The sequence below is a fragment of the Patella vulgata genome, chromosome 5, assembly GCF_932274485.2.
Source record: "Patella vulgata chromosome 5, xgPatVulg1.2, whole genome shotgun sequence".
NCBI classification, from domain to species: domain Eukaryota; kingdom Metazoa; phylum Mollusca; class Gastropoda; family Patellidae; genus Patella; species Patella vulgata.
Genome location: NC_065883.2, coordinates 6,999,166 through 7,022,164, shown reverse-complemented (window position 1 = coordinate 7,022,164; position 22,999 = coordinate 6,999,166). Strand labels below are relative to the sequence as shown.

The following is a 22,999-nucleotide window of genomic DNA, read 5'->3' as shown; positions in this document are numbered from 1 at the left end:
GACCGATGTGGATCTATTAGACTTGCTGAAAACACTGATCTTTATATACAAACAAATCTGATAGCTAGCTAGCTTTATTTCTCAATCTTAATCAATGCATGATTCTGTTCGTTTAATAATTATTGGGACAGCAGAAACGGATTTTGTAATCCTGGCATTGTCCATCGGGTTGCTGTGCATCTACACACGAAAAGCCAAGTTCTGGAACCAGACATACAACCTCGCCGGCTGTGGAGTAGTCGTGGCCGGTACGTGTAACACGGACGTCAATAGCTACTGGATCTGTACATACACGGGCATAGGGGTAATCCTTGTTGATTTCCGACAACGTCTCGTAATCACCAGTTCCAGTAGGTCTGTCACGATTATAGTACCTGGTCCAGCGATATCCAGTGGGACAGGATGGGTTGACTAGACAAAGAACAGAATAAAAAACCACAAATAAAATGGGGTTTAACGTCCTATATTTCTGCTCCGACTGGGCTATTGAAGATTGGCATACGTCATGCAGTGGACTATGCAGGCAATTTTGCCCAGACAGCGACGCAACGGTCTACCTTTATAACCCAATCTTGAAGGGCTGGTGATGGCAAATTTATGGTTATACTTTGAAATCGAGGGAGAGAGAAATGGCGTTTAACATCCACTCGACTCAAACTATATCATTTCGGGACTAACACATGGTTTATCTTTTTTTATTTCAATAATTCGCTTGTGCGTAGGGGTCTTTAGCAGCGTGAGGAAACCGGAGAACTCGGAGAAAACCCACGAGGTTGGACAGGCGACCCTACTCCTTGTCTCGTACAACCAGGAAATCGAAACCCCGCCAGATGACTCAATGACAGACCGTACGAAACAACGCACACGTGCTAACCATTCGCCCCCACCCCTTACCCACTTCAATAACCCAACTAATTCAAGTAATAAATTGTTAGCGCCCCCCATTCTACTTGACCAACTGCCGGTATATTTCAATTGATTGTATTCACAAACATAAACATGAATTTATATTAGTATGGCTTCAAACTGTAATAGACACATTTTAAAGATGCATTATGTAAGAGATAAATCTCCCTTTTGCAGGTCTTTATTTTGACTTTAAACATTATATAAATCTATTATTTAAACATTCATTAACATGGCAAGCCTATATTCAACTCTCTGAACCATCAGATGGCGCCGACCTTAAGTAGATTAGAGTGATTCAGACAATTAATGATTTCATTTGAAAATGGAGACAAAGTCCCGAATAACAAGTACCGTTGTTACGATACTAAACAATCAATGAACACACCTTGCCTAAACTACAAACAGTGATTACTTCGCTCAGAATGAAGTAATTTGAATGAAATTTTGAATATATTCATTTTGCATTATCTATTTTTAAACTATTATAGCAAGAACGGCCAGTCCTGTATCTAAATCTTACATAATGTATCTTTAAATAGTAAGAGGTGGTTATTGAGGAACTATTACATAATGTATCTTTAAACTATTATAGCCAGAACGACCAGCTCTGTGTCTAAATCTTACATAATGTAAGAGGTGGTTATTGGGGAACTATTAAGTCTGTACTCACGATAATTGCAGCAGTATCGACATTTGTAATCTTCACACTGGTGATCAAGTTGCAAGTAATTGAAACATGTCAAACCATAAGTAGCAGCAATCGATACATCGTCCCGAAAAAGTCCCGTGAGACGTCTACAATTTACAACTTCCGGTGAAGCACAGATCTGTCCAGGATTTTCTTGTCGGTGAAGAACAAGGAGCTCAAAATCTCCAATACCCGTTGGCTTGTCTCGGTTGAAAAACGGTGTCCATTTGTTACACATCGGACAGTGATTAACTGCTTCGGCTAAATAAACAAAGATAAACAAAAAGATTCAACACATCCTTCAAATAATCAGAAAAAATATTTGATTGAGCAGATAGGACTCCAACCAAACTATGACGTTAATAATGAATCTGGAGATCAGGAAAAAGCTTGAATTCTCCAATTGCCGAACGGTCATCCCAGTTGTAATACCCAGTCCATGGATTATTATTGTATTATATTCTTTTTTAAACAAAACTAAAATTATGTTATATTTTGTATATACGTCAAGTTTGTGTATGTCTGATAATTTTGTTTTACGTGTTGTCTATGCTGTTGCCGCCATATCAAACTGACCGAAGGTTCAGCGCTCGAGAGGGGGGGGGGGTAACGGCCACTGTACACAAACTAGGTCATTTCGGGATTAACATATGGTTCAATTTTATTTCAATGATTCGCTTGCGCTTAGGGGTCTTTAACAGTGGGAGGTACACCTGAGACCTCGGGTCCTACTCAAGCGACAAAGGAAAACCATAACGGAAAATCACAATGAACCTTCCAGACCATCACCGGGATCGAACTCGCGACGCCTTGGTTAGTGGGCCAATGTCTTACTCACCGAGATCCCGTACTATAAAGAACTAAATGAACGATCAATGGCGATCATGTTTTAATTACTTTGTAAACAAGACTACTAAACAAGACTACTATGTAAATATGTATAGATTGTTGTATTTTATCCATCGCTATACAACGACATTGTTTTAAAAATCTCCCAGATGAGCGAAAAGTACTTTAACAATGTTAAAATGTAATTAAACCAGTGTTGAAATCAATTTGTGTCGGCATACCTTTTTACCGTTTACCATGCAAAAAAGTAGTGCAGCTTTACAGCTATGCTGATGCTTTGGAATATAGCTTTTTAATAACATATATAGCTTATTTCCTTGCGTTGCACGGATAGTGCCCCGAGCCGGAAGTAGTAATGGTACCATGCCTATGTCTTTCCGCGACTCGATCTGTCACTAACCCCCAACTTGCAAACTCGGTGCAACTTCGAACAGAACAAGAGCATCGCTAACGCTGCAATATACGTCCACATTCCAGCTTTGATTGATATGGTACTTTTTAAAATGAAGAGAATGAAATATGAAATGCCTGTAATATGATCAGAGGCAAAGAAGGCTAGGCGTCGGGTTTGTTTTGCCAAATTTACAGACAAAATACTAACAAAGTGGGTGTGAGACTGCCCCAGTAGGTCGGGGCAAGCATCAAAATAAATAGTTGCTGTCTTTATGGTATAAGGAATAAATATGCAAAGTTCCAAGATGATCCATTCAGAATTGCAGCCTGTAGACGATAAATACAAAAACTGGGCGTGGCTCTGCCCGTGGGGGTTGGATATGGAAACAATATAAATAGGGACCATATCCTGTTATTGAAATGACAACATCAATAGTTGCCGTCCTTAGGGTATAAGGAATAAGTATACCAAGTTCCAAGATAATCCATTCAAAATTGTGGCCTTTGGGCGTTAAAGGCAAAAATTGGGCGTGGCTCTGTCCCTGGGGGTCGGGGCATTCCCCAAAATCAATAGTTGATGCCCTTAGGCTATAAGGAATACATCTGCCAAGTAAACGATAAACATAAAAATTGGGCGGCCTGTAGGCGACACAAAAGGCACACAAATTTTGGGCGTGGCTCTGTCCCAGGGGGTCGGGCATGCACCAAAAATAATAGAAAACAAGATTATAAGTTAAGAAATGTGGCCTGTAGACGACAAACAAACAAATACTAGAAATGGGCGTGGCTCTGCCCCTGGGGGTCGGGCATGCACCAAAAACAATAGGGATCTTCCTTGGGGTATAAGGAATAAGTATACCAAGTTTGAAGAAAATCCAGTAAGAATTGCGCCCTGTAGGCGACACAAAGACACACGAAAAGAAAATGGGCGTGGCTCTGCCCCTGGGGGTTGGGCATGCACCCCAAACGATAGGGATGTTCCTTAGGGTACAAAGAATGTGTATGCAAAGTTTCAAGATTATTAGTTAAGAAATGTGGCCTGTAGACGACAAACAAACAAATACTAGAAATGGGCGTGGCTCTGCCCCGGGGGGTCGGGCATGCACCAAAAACAATAGGGATCTTCCTTGGGGTATAAGGAATAAGTATACCAAGTTTGAAGAAAATCCATGAAGAATTGCGCCCTGTAGGCGAACCACAGACACACACACACACACACACACACACACACACACAGACAGGGGCGACGGCATAATACGTTCACATTATGAATGTGGACGTATAAAAATTTAAATAAATAGACAGATGTACATTTTCTGACAAGTTGTAGAAAGTAAATCAAAGCTACTTACAAGCGATCCATTAATAAAATAAAATAAAAGATAGTTACCGGAAGCCACCAGAGCAAGTACTGTGATAATGAAGACTTTCATGGTTCTTGTAGAATTAGTAGCAGCCTGTCGATCGACTGATGACCAATGATCCTGGGTCAGTCTTATATACACAATACCCTTGTCAGTTTGATAAATTAAGGAAATTTCATGAATATTTTTAATTCTTGGAACATTTCTAGAACAGTTTGATTTATTCCCAAGTTATAATAATTAATAATGCGATAAGTGGGCGTATAGGTAGGTATTTTGAACTAGATCGATTTAAAAGCAATTTATTATCATTGTACATGACTTGTAGACAATAAACTTTAAAGGACACATAGCAACCATTTTGAAATGCGCATTCAAGTGTTTGGTGCCCGAGTGGTTTCGACGGGGGACTCGTTGTACACAATTGCGTGTACGTAAAAGATCCCTTTACTGTTGAAATAGGCGTAGACCGCAACGCTGAAACCTGAGCATATTGCCCTCATAGAGCACTGCGTGACGTATGTTCGTCTACATTATAGCCCGGTTGGTGCAGACGTATGTTCGTCTTCATTATATGCCGGTTGGTGCAGACTTTAAATCCCATTTCATTAATTCATTCATTCATTTGACACTTTCTGAAGTAAGAGTCAAACCAGTGCTTTTTAACAATTGAAGACAATACTTTGGTCATTTTGAGACTAAATGGTGATTGTCATTTTTATGGTAATATATGGACAACATTAAGTGGAGAACTTTGGCCTGTTTGATTTTCTACAGCCAATGTGTACACGATTGGATCTCATACCTAATGCTTGCTCTGTATACCATGAGGTCTCCCAGCTGATCCTACGAGGATATTTTGCCATGATTTAGTGGATTTGATACCTAAATGGTTTGATGATTACGCCAGCTTTGTGATAATGTTAACTGGATGAGCCAATAAACCTGAATTTCATACACAAATAAACTACCAAATAGCTGGTGTACAAGGTTTTCGAGAAAAGGTCAGTAACTCTGGTAGGATTACTGAAGGCTTAACCCGTGACACTTTATTGGTTTGTTTAAAGGCTAGATGCGTCTTTCGCATTTTCACTAAAATATAAAATTTCTCACGGCTTAATTCACGTTAAATATGTACGACAAAATAAAAATATTAGCGGCAGATAATTTCCCAGTTTGGAGAGAGACTAACCTGATTTTAATTTTATTTCACTAATGCGTTTGCGCGCCGGGGTCTTTAGCATCGAGAGGAAACGGGAGGACCCGGAGAAAACCCAAGAGGTTGGACAGGCGACCCTATTCCTTGTCACGTACAACCGGGGGTTCCCAGTTTGGATTCAGACGGATATAAACAAAGTCTTTTACTCTACCAATAATATATAGCGACGTCTTGCAATCTGATTAAAATACAGATCTATATTTCGTTTCGTTTTTTTTTATATACTTTCGTTGACCTCTACTACATGAAGATCCTGTCAGTTGTAGCGGGGGGTCGTGTCAGAGGTTATACAAACGGCTTTTGACCTCATGACGTTAGCCATTTGATTAACCAATCAGCGTTGATGTTTCTAGTGGATTACCCACAGTTCCATGCAACTCACGCCGTAACTGACCCTTTTATTGGCTAATCTCTCACATCAATAGGAGCACGGGTTATATAACAACTTTTCTCAAACTAAATAATGACGTTTCAGTTGGTAACATCGAATAGGTTTTCGCCACAGCTTGTGTTGTTCAATAAATGCACGAGTTCTCATTATTAGAGTCATTTGTTATATTCACAGTCAAATCTGATATTTCCTTCTCAAACTAAATAATGACGACATGGAACGGGCTTTAACGTCGTATGATCGTGCACCTACTTTTATTACGAATTCAAATGAGTCGTTCACGCTGTTCACCTCTCCTCCACCACCCATCCCCCACCACCCATCCTGCACCGAGGAACTTCCCAGGGCAAGTAAATCAAAATCTTTCTTTTTAAACTTACTGGGATTGTCCAAATGAGTAACCACGTCTCCTGCAGTTAACATGTAATGGGGTTTAACGTCCTACTCTTCTGCTCCTGTTGGTATACGGAAGACGGACATACGTGGCTTCACAAGGGGTTAAAGGGTAGATTTGGTATTTAATTGGACCAAAATGACAGCGAACACATGTTTCCTTTGACTTCATACCCTGACAGACTGCATGTACGTAACTTTCGCACGATATTAAAGGGACTAAACCTCTAACTGTTGATATTAAAGGGACTAGACCTCTACCTAATTAGATTTCAATCTACTGTGAAAATATGTGATAATAATATCCAATATTGAAGACACAATGAACATTTTAAATTTAGTACACGACCTCGTGTATTCTACATTTTCGAGCTCCATTTGAAATTTACAAAGACAAACATATACGACAAGACAATGCGGAAGTTATAAAAAAATGGCTGATACACAAACGACAAAATAATTTTAAAACCCCGTGTAGAATGGACTAAGCAAGCACAGGCGCCTGTCCTTCAATTTGGACAGTTCACGTATTTTAACAGACATAATTGATAAGAATAATAAATTAAAATAAAATAAATTAATGCAAATCATATTATTTAGATTCGTATTGCATTAATATGTGCCTTTAGATCTGGCCCCGGTTTCACAAAACATTTTCAGACTTAAGAATTTACTCAAAACAAATGAAGGTGTTCGGGGAATTCCGAAAAATTAAAAATGTTCATGAAATTTCCTTCTTAATTTATCAAAGTGACAAGGGTATTGCGTCTATAAAACTCTGCACTTGCATGTAATAATCGTGCATGGATGTGCATGACACGCCAAACCATTCATTAATCAAAATTGTTTAAGAGCATTAAGAATGAAGATATATTACATCATTTTTCAAATCACACTAGAAATAAGTATATAAGACTGTCCAGGATCTTTGGTCGTCAGTCGATCGACAGATTGCTACTGATTCTACAAAACCATGAAAGTCTTCATTATCGCAGTACTAGCTCTGGTGGCTTTAGGTAACTATCTTTTATTTTATTTCATTAATAGATCGCTTATTATCACCAATCCGCTTAGTCTGCAAGCTGCTACTGATTTTAAAAGAATAACAGAAATATTCATTGTCGTTGTCCTTGCTCTGGTGGCTTTAGGTGACTGATTCATTATTTTAATTCATTAATAGATCGCTTGTTATCGCCAATCCGCTTAGTCTGCAGACTGCTACTGATTTTAAAAGAACCACAGAAGTCTCCATTGTCGTTGTCCTTGCTCTGGTGGCTTTAAGTAACTGTGATTCACGTTTCACAACTTGTCAGAAGAAGTACATCTATTTAAAATTGTGAATATCGTTTGTCTAAAATGTGGGGCATAAAGGCAGCTCGAGTTGAGGCATGGCATAAGCCTGGTTTCGTTGTACTGCTACTCAGAGGTCTGCACGTGTAATGCAGGAAACCCGGCAGTATATAATTAAAAGGTTTGCCTTTCCAACTTTTAGTCTTAAATCAGTGGTAAACATGTTACTCACATGGAGTGTATTTAGATTTGTGTGTGAGGTAAAAATGGGGTTTAACGACCACTCGACACACACTAGGACATTTAGGGACTAACGTATGATTCAATTTTACTTTAATAATTCGCTTTCGCCAAGGGGTCGTTAGCAGTGCAAGGAAATCGGAGGCCCAGGAGAAAATCCACGTGGTTTGAAAGGCGACCTACTCATTGTCACGTACAACCATTTAGATTTCTGCAAGTCGGGTTTGTGTTTCAACCTTCGTGTTTTTAAGCGTTTCATGGTCCCAGTTACTGCTCGTTGGATTTAAACCATGGTAGGTAGATATATATGGTGATACTCAGTACCAAAAACATCCTGAAGGGGCACATAATGATATTTACTCAGCTTGGTTCTGATTGAATGACAATGTCCTGTATGGTCGGAACAGGGATACAATTTGCAATTAAACCGATACCTCAATATCACCCACAGGCGAAATACCCTACGCGCAAGCGCAATATTGAAATAGAACTGAACCATATGTTTGTTCCGAAATGACCTAGTTTGTGTTGAATGGAAGTTAAGCCCTCCCTTTCTCTCTAGGACTATATTAATTTCTATATTTATTCAGCCAAAGCTCAGTACTGTCCGCAGTGTAACCAATGGACCCGATTTTACAACCGGGACAATCAGACGGGTCTCGGAGATTTAGAGCTTCTTTCTGGTCATCGTTATGACAATCCGGGCGAAATCTGTCAGGAACCGGAAGCTGTCGAAGCTCGGAGTACTTCGGGTATTGGTGGAGAAGTGATATCAATTGGTCCTGATTATGGTGTCTCCTGTTCTAATTTCTTACAAGATGATGGCCAGTGTCAAGATTACGCTGTTCGATTCTGTTGTAGGCAAAGTAAGTTGAAACTATCTGTTTCTATCTAATTCAATCTATAACCACCTCACGATTAAAAGCTTGAATTTGGAAACGTGTGAGAGGAACCAAATAAGAGGCTCGTATTATATAGATTTTAGACGGTTGAACGATTAAGAGAACTAATCGATTCCGTTTCCTTAGATAATGTACAAATGCCAAGGTACAAGAATAGAGCAGCGTCCCTCCTTTTATGTTGGATGTTTCTTTCGTCTAGGCTCCCCAGCCTGTCCTGTTGGATTTTGTGGACCGCCTTCTGCGATCGTGACAACTATAGCTATAACCACATCAGCACTGAAGGCAGTTATGTTTAATTTTGTTTCATCCAGGTTCCCTATATAAAAAAACCCAGCCAGGCTACAGTAATATTTCAGCTAAAAAAAATTTTTTTCGTTTAGGCACCCCAGTCTGTCCTATTGGATTTGCTTGGACTGCCTTCTACGATCGTGACAATGCTACTGGAACTGGTGATTACGAGACATTGTCCCTTATCAGGAAGTACCACCCCGGTGTATGTCGGTCCCCACGAGCCATTGATGTCCGCGTTTCCAGTACCGGTTACGACTACAGATCAACTGGCGAGTCTGTGTGTTTGTGTCCATCAAGAGGCTTTACTTGTCAAAATGTGGATCAAGATGATGCACAATGTGAAGATTACAAAATTAGATTCTGTTGTCCAACTTAAACGAACAAAATCATGAGTTTATTAACATTCTGAAATAAATGCTAGCTAGCAATCAGATTTGTGTGTATTAATTGAGTACTGCTGACACCACGCAGTCCTGAAATGAAATGGGGTTTAACATCCCACTGTTCACCAGCGACTGGGCTAATGACGACGGCCACCGTGTCCTGAATTTGAAAACACCTTTAAAAGTATTATTATGCATACCCGTTGTCCTTTGTGCTATTTCAATACGACTGTTCTCAATTATGGTTGAGGTCTGTGTATAAGTAAAAGAACCCCTGGAACTTGGTATTGTATATAGAAGTCGGCCGTGGCGCCGCTGCCCGGGTGAAATTAAGGAAATTTCATGAATATTTTTTAATTCTTGGAACATTTCTAGAACAGTTTGATTTATTTCCAAGTTATAATAATTAATAATGTGATAAGTGGACGTATAGGTAGATATTTTGAAATAGATCGATTTAAAAAAAAATTATTTTCTTTATGCATAATTTATAGAGAATAAACTTTAAAGGACACATAGCAGCCATTTTGAAAGGCGCCTTCAAGTGTTTGGTTCCCGTGTACACATTTGCGTGTACGTAAAAGATTCCTTTACCGTTGAAATAAACGTAGACCGCAACGCTGGTACCTGAGCATATTGCCCTAATAGAGCACTGCGTGACGTATGTTCGTCTTCATTATAGCCCGGTTGGTGCAGAAAAGTCTGGCTTTAAATCCCATTTCATTCATTCATTCATTCGACACTTCCTGAAGTAAGAGCCAAACCGGTGCTTTTAAATAACTGAAGACAATACGTTGGTACTTTTGAGACCAATGGTGATTGTCATTTTTATGGTAATATGGGCAACGTTAGGTGGAAAACTTTGGCCTCTTTGATTTCCTACAGCCAATGGGTATACGATTGGATCTCATAATAACACACCTAATGCTTGCTCTGTAGACCATGAAGTCTCCCAGTTGATCCTACGAGGATATTTTGGCATCACTTAGTGGATTTGATACCTAAATGGTTTGATGATTATGCAAGATTCGTGATAGTGTGAACTAGATGGACCAATAAACCTGAATTTCATACAAAATAATCTATAATATAGCTGGTTTACAAGGGTTTCGAGAAAAGGTCAGTAACTCTGATAGGATTATTGAAGGCTTAACCAATGACATAAACTAGCTCAATTACTTTATTGGTTTATCAGTGATGCAGGATGGAGGGCCTGACAAGGACAGCTGTCTAGTCGTTCGGATGGGACGAAAAACCGAGGTGCGGTGTACATATTGGCGTGCACGTAAAAGATCCCTTGACAGTTGGAATTCGATATAAGAGTAGGCCGTAGTGCCGCTGTCCTGGCTAAATTTACCTCATAGCACACTGTATGGCGTATGCCCGTTTTCATTAGCTTAGTTCGGAGCAGAACAGTAGGACGTTAAACCTCATTTCATTTCATTTCACAAATATCAGCGGCAGATAATGTCCCAGTTTGGATTCAGACGGATATAAATTAAGTCTACTAAGTTCTTCCTCTACCAATAATATATAGCGGCGTCTTGCAATCTGATTAAATACAGATCTATATTTCGTTTCGTTTTTTTTTATATACTTTCGTTGACCTCCACTACATGAAGATCTGACCAGTTGTAGCGAGAGGTCGTGTCGTGTCATACAAGCGGCTTTTGACCCTATGAAGCCAGACATTTGATTAACCAATCTGCGTTGATGTTTCTAGTGGGTTACCCACAGTTCCTTGCAACTCACGCCAAAAACTCTCCGTAACAGACCCTTTTATTGGCTAATCCTTCACGTCAATAGGAACGCGGGTTATATAACAACTCTTCCAGATCCTAGTATAGTAAAGTAAAACAAATTTTGAATTATAAAAAAAAAACGAAATAAGATCAGGTTGCGGCGTCTTAAAATTGTTACAAGGATCAATGAAATGTCAATTTATCATAAATATTGAACGGAAAATGTTGGGCTGATTAGATTGGCGAGTTATTTTATAGTTTGAGAAGGAAGTGTCACCTTACTCCATTAATATTCGCATGTGATAAATTGAACTGATTTTACGTTACATTTTTATCCGGGGGTTGGGAGACCGAGAGGTCTAATGCTGTAAGTTAAACTGAATAATTTAACGAGCTATTATATAGTTTGAGAAGAAAGTGTCACCTTAGTATTCGCATATGAAAAATTAATCCGAATACGTGTCGTTTTTGTGATCCGAGGGTTGGGTGTCCGTGTGTTGAAAGTGTGCGCGTTAGATCATAAGGTATATCATTGAGTCACGTGGCTTGGTTCAAGCGTGTACGTGACAACTTCGTGGTCTCTCTCTCTCTCCCTCTCTCCATGGACGTCACATATGGGGGGGGGGGGGGACGACCCCCAAATTGTTTTATCGGGGAGGGGGGGATCTGAATATACTTGCCCTTCCCAATTTACATAGTAGGCCCTAACTCCTATTTATTTACAACAATTATTAGGATTAGTTCAGGTTCTATCTGTATAAAACAATGTACAAATTAAAACACAAACACTTATGTTTACTTTTTGATATCCATTTATAATACACAAAATGTACAAAATACTTTAAATATCTATACAACTTTCTTTTAAATGTCAATGTATATAGTATTGTAGTTAACAAGGTGATTGTCAAATATGCATCCTCATAAACTAAAGTTATGTGATCAAGTTTTGTTTCATTTGGATCCTCCTCATAAAAATTACCCTACTAAACTCTCTTTGTCGTGTTGTTCATAACTCAAGCGTAACATTCAATATGTAAAAGTCATGAAATAAATATGAATACGGCACCTCCTGACTTAAACATGATAAACATTGTATTGGTGTGATGTTTTAGTTTAACCCCGTAAAATATGCCAAAACAGAAGACTGAAACTTTAAAACATTTTTTATGGGGGTGCACCCCCACCCACTGGGAGGGTCACCCTCCCACACTCTCCCTATCGCGCTACATCCGGCGTCACAGATTGTCAACATTTTATATAATTTCATTTGCGGACCCCCCCCCCCCCCAATATATATTGCACGGCTACGCCTCTGTCTCTCTCAGTCAATAATAAACATGTGTTACATGCAGGTATCATTTATAATAATGTCATATTCCTGTACGAGCAAAATTTCCCCCATATCCTACTGCATGGCGTATGTCTAGGTGGTTCGGAACACTAACATTTGCAAGACCGTGTGCTACGAGAAAACTATTGAGCGGAAAGTAGTCGAGTTCCAACTGTGATGGATAAACAGGACACCGGATTGTACATCCCACCCGAACCTTTAAACATCGTTCTTGGCCAGGCCCTCGGTCCAACACAACTGACAAGTGGACACCAGGTAAGTGAGCCAGCATGTGGATCAACCACCAAAGAAAGCGTATTGATCTGTAACAAGTTCTCAATATACGATTCATTTGTTATATTCACAGTCAAGTCTGATATTTCCTTCTCAAACTAAATAATGACGTTTCAGTTTTTAAAATCAAAAAGGCCTTCACAGCTCGGGTTGTTCAGAATGATGAAATTTTGTTATGAAAGTTGGGATAATTAACCCTTAACATGAATTCCAAAATTCACGGCAACACGTTGATAACAAAACCTTGTCAACATTCTAGACTCTAGGTCATCCTTGAGAGAGAGAGAGAAATGAAGTTTAACGTCCACTCGACACAAACTAGGTCATTTCGGGACTAACATATGGATTTAATTTTATTTCAATAATTTGCATGCGCGTAGGGGTCTTTAGCGGTGGGAGGAAACCGGAGGACCCGGAGAAAACCCATGAGGTTGGACAGGCGACCCTACTCCTTGTCACGTACAACCGGGGATTCGAAACCACGCCAGCTGACTCAATGACAGGCCTTTTGACACAGCGCGCACGTGGTAACCATTCGGGCATCCAACCCCCCTCATCGTTGAGAACACCTGGTTAGCCAGCCAGCTCTCTCTCTACCTATTGATCACCGTGAATCAGTGGATGCCACACGAAGGAATACGTTGGCGTGAATTAGATCAACCTGACCGCGAACATCCATTTTCTTTGACTACTATTCCTTTAACCATTAATTTGAAGGGTTGAAATATCCTGACAGACTGCATGTTCTCCACTGTTGATATTAAAGGGACTAAACCTCTAACTGTTGATATTAAAGGTATTCAACCTCTAACAGTTGATATTAAAGGTACTAAACCTCTAACTGTTGATATTAAAGGGACTAAACCTCTAACTGTGTATATTAAAAAGAGTAAACCTCTAACTATTGATATTAAAAAGAGTAAAACTTTACCTGTTGAAATAAAAAGGGACCAAACCTCTTACTAATGAGAATTCATTTGTAATTTACAAAGACAAACATATACGACAAGACAATGTGGAAATAATTAAAAATGGCTGATACACAAACGACAAAATAATTTTGAAACCCCGTGTAGAATGGACTAAATATTAGGAAGCACAAGCGCCTGTCGTTCAGTTTGGACTGTTCACGTAATTCAACAAACATAATTGATAAAAATAATAAATTAAAACAATAAAATAAGACAAATCATATTATATAGACTCGTATTACATTAATACGAGTATGTGACTTTAAATCTGGCCCCAGTTTCCCAATATCTTAACTAAAATATAACCCCAGATTGTGTTCCTGGATCAAAGAAATGTCTCATAAACAGTAAATTCTTAGAACTTTTGTGGTTTTTGTTTACGGTTCCAAATAATAAAACTATATAGACACTTTAGTTATTATAACTTGAGAATAAATGAAGCTGTTCGGGGAATATCGAAAAATAAAAAATGTTCATAAAATTTCCTTAATTTATCAAAGTGACAAGGGTATTGCGTCTATAAAACTCTGCACTTGCGTGTAATAATTGCGCATGGATGTGCATGACACATCAAACCATCCATAAATCAAAATTGTTTAAGAGCATTAAGAATGAAGATATATTACATCATTTTTCAAATCACCCTAGAAATAAGTATATAAGACTGTCCAGGATCTTTGGTCGTCAGTCGATCTACAGACTGCTTCTGATTCTACAAGAGCCATGAAAGTCTTCATTATCACAGTACTTGCCCTGGTGGCTTTAGGTAACTATCTTTTATTTTATTTCATTAATAGATCGTTTATTTATCGCCAATCCGCTTAGTCTGCAGGCTGCTACTGATTTTAAAAGAATCACAGAAATCTTCATTGTCTTTGTTCTTGCTCTGGTGGCTTTAGGTAACTGTGATTCACTTTTCACAACTTGCCAGAAAGAGTACATCTACTCAAATTTGTGAATGTCGTTTGTCTGAAATGTGGGGCATAAAGGCAGTTCGAGTCGTTGATGAATGTGACTAAACGTCAGCGCTTAAGTGAAACGTTAAACCGCACTTCCTATGTAGACAGGACTAACCAGGCGCGAACGACTGCCATTCAATAAAGTACGATACAAGTTTTAAAATATGAATGTAAATCAGTTTATACTCTTATATTACGTTATATTTCCCACAGATTAATCTCTCTCTCTCTCTCTGAAACATATTATTTTCTATATTTATTCAGCCAAGGCTCAGTACTGTCCGAAGTGTAACCAATGGACTCGATTTTACAACCGGGACAATCAGACGGGTCTCGGAGATTTAGAGCTTCTTTCAAGTCATCGTCATGACAATCCGGGCGAAATCTGTGCAGAACCGGAAGTTGTCGAAGCTCGGAGTACTTCAGGTATTGGTGGAGAAGTGATATCAATTGGTCCTGATTATGGTTTCTCCCGTTCTAATTTCTTACAAGATGATGGCCAGTGTCAAGATTACGCTGTTCGATTCTGTTGTGAAGCAGGTAAGTTAAAACTATCTTTTTCTATGTAATTCAATCTATAACCACCCCACAAAATAAGAGGTTCGTCTTGTATAGGTTGGAGACGGGTGAACGATTAAGAGAACTAATGGATTCCGTTTCCTTAGATAAAGATACAAATACCACATAAGTATAGCAGTGTCCCGCCTTTTATTTTGGATGTGTCTTTCGCCTAGGCTCCCCAGCCTGTCCTGTTGGATTTTGTGGACCGCCTTTTACGATCGTGACAACTATAGCTATAACCACATCAGCACTGAAAGCAGTTATGTTTAATTTTGTTTCATCCAGGTTCCCTATATAAAAAACCCAGCCAGGCTACAGTAATATTTCAGCTAAAAAGATCCGACGTTTAAATTTGCTTTTTTGTTTCGTCTAGGCACCCCAGCCTGTCCTACTTGATTTGCTTGGACCGACTTCTACGATTGCGATGACACTGCTACTACTGGATCTGGTGATCACGAGACATTGTCCCGTATCAGGAATCACCACCCCGTTGTATGTGGGTCCCCACGAGCCATTGATGTCCGCGTTTCAAGTACCGGTTACGACTACAGATCAACTGGCGAGTCTGTGTGTTTGTGTCCATCAAAAGGCTTTACTTGTCAAAATGTGGATCAAGATGATGCACAATGTGAAAATTACAAAATTAGATTCTGTTGTCAAATTTAAACGAACAAAATCATGATTTATTAATATTCTGAAATACATGCTAGCTAGCAATCAGATTTGTGTGTATTAATTGAGCACTGCTGACACCACGCAGTCCTGAAATGAAATGGGGTTTAACATCCCATTGTTCTCCAGCGACTGGGCTAATGACGACGGCCACCGTGTCCTGAATTTGAAAACACCTATCTTTAAAAGTATTATTATGCATACCCGTTGTCCGTTGTGCTATTTCAATACGACTGTTCTCAATTATGGTTGAGGTCCTGTGTATAAGTAAAAGAACCCCTGGAACTTGGTATTCTATAGAGAAGTCGGCCGTAGCGCCGCTGCCCTGTAGACATTGCCCTCGTAGCATACTGTATGGGGAATGAAATGAAATGGTGTTTAACGTCCCACTGTTCTGCTCCGAACTCGGCTACTGAAGACGGGCATTCCCCATGCAGTGTGCTATGAGGGGAATTTTGTCCGGACAGCGGCACTGCCGCCAAATCTTATATCGAATTCCAAATATCAAGGGATCTTTTACGTGCACACCAATGGGTACACGCGACCTCGGTTTATCGTCCCACCCGAACTACTAGACAGCTGTCCTTGTCAGGTTTTCCGCCCTGCACCACTGACAAAGGGAACCACGACGGAAAATCTGGATAAACTTTCTTGGCCAATGCAGGGATCGAACACCCCACCTCCAGGCTAGCGAGCCAGCGTCTTACCCAATTAGCCACTGTAATCCCCTATATGGGGTATGCAATTAGCAGAGTCGGAGCAGAACTCATTTCATTTCTCATTTAGTGTATCATTCAAATTGCTATATGGATATAAGTAGATAATCTACCAATTGTTCAGGTCACAGAATAGATTATACCATCTAGAAAAGGCAACATTTCCTCCAAATATATTATGGCGGTCAACCATCTTTAAATTTTCCGAAATGTAAAACCCTATGTCTACCAATTATTCAGCTTCTAAACCACTAAGCGCCTGGGAATGCAATTATAACACCTAGAAAAAAGAAACCGTTCATATTTTGTTAAACTATATAAACCAATAGCTTCACTTCTGACCAGGATCGAAATACAATTATACTATCTAGAAAGGGGTCAGATTGCCTTTATTATCAAGTTAGAAAAAAACCCGAATCGATATACTTATACCTACCAATACCTCAACTTTTGGAGCCGCTAAGATCAATATCTTGTTGTTTAAAGCAATCGTTTTGAGGATCCAGAAATAAAATTATACCACCGGGAAAATGACCAGATTACTTGTTATTAACACAGGTTGATACAGGTTGATCACAAAATCCTAAGCAGTGTGATCGTAAGCTACTGTAATCACTGACGACAATATTGCATGGAATCGTAAAATGTATGTCACAATATATTATTATTACCCGCTGCACTTTCTCAGAGTACAGTAAAGTACAGTATTTTAGGATCATTTTGTTTTATTTAAGATAGCGGCTGGAGAAAGTAACATTCCAATATCACCAGCTTATGGAGTGTTTGTGTCTCAACTAATTCGTTACGCGAGAGCTTGTTCATTTGAGGCATTTGTCATCTAAGCTTCAAATACAGTGATACTTGGGAACTAAACTTGTTTAAACCTTTTAAAAGTTTTAAGGGCGTCATATTGACTTGATTGGTTAATATAACATGTCTCTCTCGGCTATTATTCTAGATTTATTTAATTGATAATGTCTGTCTACTACACCGTTAACACTGTTCATCACGTGCATTTTGCATACCGATAGTCCATTGGCCACTCACGCTATTTTACCGAGATTTCGCCTAATAGTTTGGATGCAGCTATGGCGGGTGTGGCGCCAGGCAGGGTAATCTTACTCTTCCGGACACCTGTTACCACTGTTTGTCGTGTATTTTGTACACGGTGAACAGTCCATATGCTGATTACACTATTTTGCCTTATTGCACTATTTTGCCTATACCGTTTTTTTTAGGACTTCGAATTTTGTCTAATGGTTTGGATTGTTCGTACTTGGTTTTATTTTATTTCGTCAGCACCCCGCCTAAAGTTTCAAAACATTAAATTACACAAACTATGACGTAGTTTTATTCAGTGAAAAGCACAACACAATTTATATATAAAACAATCACTTGTTTATACACATATAGCACGGTGTTTCCACAAATGTTCTTTTATTATTTTTTAAATAACATAGACCAAAGACCATTAGGTAATTATTGTATTTAGACCAGGAGTCACGGTGGCTCAGTGAGTAAGCCGCTGGGTGCCTCGGGTTCAATACCAGTGTTGGCTGAGAAAGTTACTCGGATTTCTCTTCATCAGTGATGCAGAACGGAGGTACAAAAAAACAACAACAAACAAGGTCCCATGTACACGCTGGTATGCACGTAAAACATCCCTTGACAACGGAAATTCAACGAAACGTCGCTGTCTGGGCATATCGCGACATTACTACGCGAAAGGTGTATCAAGGGAGGCAAATCCATATTTTGGGAATGAAATGAAATGGGGTTTAACGTCCTGCCAAGACTAGGCTAATTAAGACGGGTATACAGTGTTGTATGGTGGCAAGGTACAACTATCTCAAAGCCTGCCAAACAAAACGCCTAAATTAACATCTAGATATGGCAGCGTACGAATTAAAATGAAATGGAGTGTAACGTCTCTCGTTTCTGCTCCAGACCATGGGGTTCACCATGGAAAACTTGAATACGCAAACCGGAAGTAGCATAATGGTAAACATGGAACTATCTGTCCTACATTTCAACGTAACCAACCTCTGAACTCTCTTATCCTTTTGAATCCAAATCATGACTATGCAGCTTATTTTTCGGGCAGACTGGTAAAGTGAAAAAAGAAATAAAAAATATACTATTTTAACCTTATAGTAGGCAAAATAAAATGCTCGAAATCCTATGACTTATTGGTCCGAAGCCTCGCTGCCTTGTGCGACAGTTTTCGGCCATCTGGTTCGTAAATGTTTCTGGAATCGAAATTTCTTTACAATGACTGACGGTTAAAACATTTAAAATCAAAGAAATATCCACTCAGCTCTAAGCGTGACACGTTTTTCGGGCATCAACATTTGTTTCGTCAGTGAAATGTCGAATGTTACGTGAATGCCGCGGATCGATTGACTGGTTGATTAGAGTTCACATGTGCTATATTGGACCATTTCAGGTTTCTGTATTAACGAGTTGAAATAGCAGGAAAAGACGTTTGGAGCCATCTTAATCTCATACATTTCCTTTGGAGATATCACCCTCATACCCTCCCAATCTTTCGACCATTTCACTTCTTACCCCTCTCCGGCAACATCTGAAATTGGGCCGGAATAGCATGAAAACGCGTTGACAGCTGGTTATGTCTAAATATTAAGGCCAACTGCAGATTTTGTCAAGTTCGCCAGATGTTAATAGGGTTAGGGCACCTAATTGGTGACGAGATTGTGGATTAGGGCTAGGTCAAGGGGTAAGGTTAGGGTTAGCGCTAGCCCTGTTTACATCTAGTGACCTTTGACGAATCCTGCAGTTGGCCTTAATATTTATACCTAACCGTTGACCATTTCTGCCGCCACCCAACACATCCCCCAACCCCACCCCAAAGCTGATCGCCTATGACCTTTAACTTGATAATCTTGTTGTCACGTGAGGGGGCGGAGAGGGTCCTCAATTCCGCTACGATCAACATGCAAATTGGCATGTTTATTCTTCCGACAATTGTGAAACTGGCTGCGATGACGGCATGTTGTTGTTGTTCTTAGCGTTTAACGTCCGCTTCCACCGAAGGTGATATCGCAGACAAGTTCATTTTTAATGATCTTAGCGCACGCGAAGGGGTCTTTGCTGTGGGAGGAAACCGGAGTACCCGGAGTAAACCCACGAGGTTGAGAAGGCGCCCCTATCTCCAAGCCACATACGCTCACACCTGGGATCGAAACCACAGCCGCAAGCCAGAGGTGACCGGCCAACTAGAGGTCGAAGCGTGACACTCTAGACCACTAGGCCATCCCAACCCCCCCATGACGGCATGTTAAGTTCTTGGTTTTTATAGTACGTCAGTAATTATTACGTTAGATGATACTCGGTGACGTAACAGGAGTAGTGGTTTGCTGAATGATATCGATCTAATAGTTTGGGACTGGGTTGGAGACACTGCTCTTTAAATACACACAAATCTAATAGCTAACTGGCTTTATTTCTCAAACGTAATCAATGCATGATTCTGTTCGCTTAATAATTAATTGGGACAGCAGAAACGGATTTTGTAATCCTGACATTGTCCATCGGGTTGCTGTGAATTTACACACGAAAAGCCAAGTTCTGGAACCAGACATACAACCTCGCCGGCTGTGGAGTAGTCGAGACCGGTACTTGTAACACGGACGTCAATAGCTACTGGATCTGTACATACAGGGGCATTGGGGTAATTGTTGTTGATTGCCGACAACGTCTCGTAATCACCAGTTGCACCAGGTGTGTCACTATTATAATAACTGGTCCATTGATATCCAGTGGGACAGGATGGGTAGACTAAACAAAAAAACAGAAAAAAAAACAACAAATAATTGAAATGGGGTTCAACGTCCTACTGTTCTTCTCTGACTGACCTAATAAATACGGACATACACCATACAGTGTGCTATGAGTGAAATTGTCCCCGGATAGCGGTGCCACGGCCTATCCCTTTATCGAATAGCAACAGCCAAGGGTTCGTTTACTTGCACACCAATGTGTACACGTCCAGCATCAGTCACAAGAGTGAACCACGCCGAAAAAAAAAAACACAAAAAAAACCAAACCAAAAACAAAAGAAAACCCTATCATGAAAGACTGGTTATAGTTTGAAATCGTTAAACATGCATTATGTAAGAGCCACATCTGTCTATTGTAGTTCTTTAATTGTGGCTTCAATTTTCTTTATGAATGATTAATTCGACATTTATTCACACGACAAGCACACTTTGCCTAAACTACAAACAATGATTACTTCGCTCAGAATGAAGTAATTTGAATGAAATTTTGAATATATTCATTTTGCATTATCTATTTTTAAACTATTATAGCCAGAACGACCAGCTCTGTGTCTAAATCTTACATAATGTAAGAGGTGGTTATTGGGGAACTATTAAATCTGTACTCACGATAACTGCAGCAGTATCGTACTTTATAGTCTTCACACTGTCCATCAGGTTGCAAGAAATTGAAACATGACAAACCATAATCAGCAGCAATCGATACATCGTCTCCAAAAAGTCCCGTGAGACGTTCAGCATGCACAACCTCCGGTGAAACACAGATCTGTCCAGGATTTTCTTGTCGGTGAAGAACAAGGAGCTCAAAATCTCCAATACCCGTTGGCGTGTCTCGGTTGAAAAACGGTGTCCATTTGTTACACATCGGACAGTGATTAACTGCTTCGGCTAAATAAACAAAGATAAACAAAAAGATTCAACACATCCTTCAAATAATCAGAAAAAATATTTGATTGAGCAGATAGGACTCCAACCAAACTATGACGTTAATAATGAATCTGGAGATCAGGAAAAAGCTTGAATTCTCCAATTGCCGAACGGTCATCCCAGTTGTAATACCCAGTCCATGGGATATTATTGTATTATATTCTTTTTTAAACAAAACTAAAATTATGTTATATTTTGTATATACGTCAAGTTTGTGTATGTCTGATAATTTTGTTTTACGTGTTGTCTATGCTGTTGCCGCCATATCAAACTGACCGAGGGGGGGGGGGGGGTAACGGCCACTGTACACAACCTAGGTCATTTCGGGATTAACATATGGTTCAATTTTATTTCAATGATTCGCTTGCGCTTAGGGGTCTTTAACAGTGGGAGGTACACATGAGACCTCGGGTCCTACTCAAGCGACAAAGGAAAACCATAACGGAAAATCACAATGAACCTTCCAGACCATCACCGGGATCGAACTCGCGACGCCTTGGTTAGTGGGCCAATGTCTTACTCACCGAGATCCCGTACTATAAAGAACTAAATGAACGATCAATGGCGATCATGTTTTAATTACTTTGTAAACCAGACTACTATGTAAATATGTATAAATTGTTGTATTTTATCCATCGCTATACAACGACATTGTTTTAAAAATCTCCCAGATGAGCGAAAAGTACTTTAACAATGTTAAAATGTAATTAAACCAGTGTTGAAATCAATTTGTGTCGGCATACCTTTTTACCGTTTTATCGTTTACCATGCAAAAAAGTAGTGCAGCTTTACAGCTATGCTGATGCTTTGGAATATAACTTTTGAATAACATATATAGCTTATTTCCTTGCGTTGCACGGATAGTGCCCCGAGCCGGAAGTAGTAATGGTACCATGCCTATGTCTTTCCGCGACTCGATCTGTCACTAACCCCCAACTTGCAAACTCGGTGCAACTTCGAACAGACAAATTTAAATAAATAGACAGATGTACATTTTCTGACAAGTTGTAAAAAGTAAATCAAAGTTACTTACGAGCGATCCATTAATAAAATAAAATAAAAGATAGTTACCGGAAGCCACCAGAGCAAGTACTGTGATAATGAAGACTTTCATGGTTCTTGTAGAATCAGTAGCAGCCTGTCGATCGACTGATGACCAATGATCCTGGGTCAGTCTTATATACACAATACCCTTGTCAGTTTGATAAATTAAGGAAATTTCATGAATATTTTTAATTCTTGGAACATTTCTAGAACAGTTTGATTTATTCCCAAGTTATAATAATTAATAATGCGATAAGTGGGCGTATAGGTAGGTATTTTGAACTAGATCGATTTAAAAGCAATTTATTATCATTGTACATGACTTGTAGACAATAAACTTTAAAGGACACATAGCAACCATTTTGAAATGCGCATTCAAGTGTTTGGTGCCCGAGTGGTTTCGACGGGGGACTCGTTGTACACAATTGCGTGTACGTAAAAGATCCCTTTACTGTTGAAATAGGCGTAGACCGCAACGCTGAAACCTGAGCATATTGCCCTCATAGAGCACTGCGTGACGTATGTTCGTCTTCATTATAGCCTGGTTGGTGCAGACTTTAAATTTCATTTCATTAATTTATTCATTCATTTGACACTTTCTGAGGTAAGAGTCAAACCAGTGCTTTTTAACAATTGAAGACAATACTTTGGTCATTTTGAGACTAAAT

At 39.5% G+C, this 22,999-nt stretch overlaps 3 long non-coding RNA genes across 5 annotated transcripts; 2 read left to right on the top strand and 1 right to left on the bottom strand.

Moving 5' to 3' along the window:
- Window positions 1–58: 58 nt before the first annotated feature.
- Window positions 59–22,444, bottom strand: LOC130012841 (uncharacterized). Of its 2 annotated transcripts, none has more exons than XR_008788085.1 (3): window positions 22,359–22,444; window positions 20,970–21,248; window positions 59–411 (listed from the first exon to the last, which is right to left on the bottom strand). It is a non-coding gene; the product is annotated as an uncharacterized LOC130012841 (long non-coding RNA). The 2 variants fall into 2 exon arrangements; XR_008788084.1 differs by lacking the exon at window positions 59–411 and adding an exon at window positions 20,005–20,358.
- On the top strand, window positions 7,133–9,360 carry LOC130012839 (uncharacterized). 2 transcript variants are annotated; one of them, XR_008788081.1, is made up of 3 exons: window positions 7,133–7,222; window positions 8,327–8,602; window positions 9,019–9,360. It is a non-coding gene; the product is annotated as an uncharacterized LOC130012839 (long non-coding RNA). The 2 variants fall into 2 exon arrangements; XR_008788082.1 differs by lacking the exon at window positions 7,133–7,222 and adding an exon at window positions 7,339–7,354.
- LOC130012843 (uncharacterized) lies at window positions 14,346–15,894 on the top strand. The gene is made up of 3 exons (XR_008788087.1): window positions 14,346–14,418; window positions 14,876–15,151; window positions 15,546–15,894. It is a non-coding gene; the product is annotated as an uncharacterized LOC130012843 (long non-coding RNA).
- Window positions 22,445–22,999: the final 555 nt, after the last annotated feature.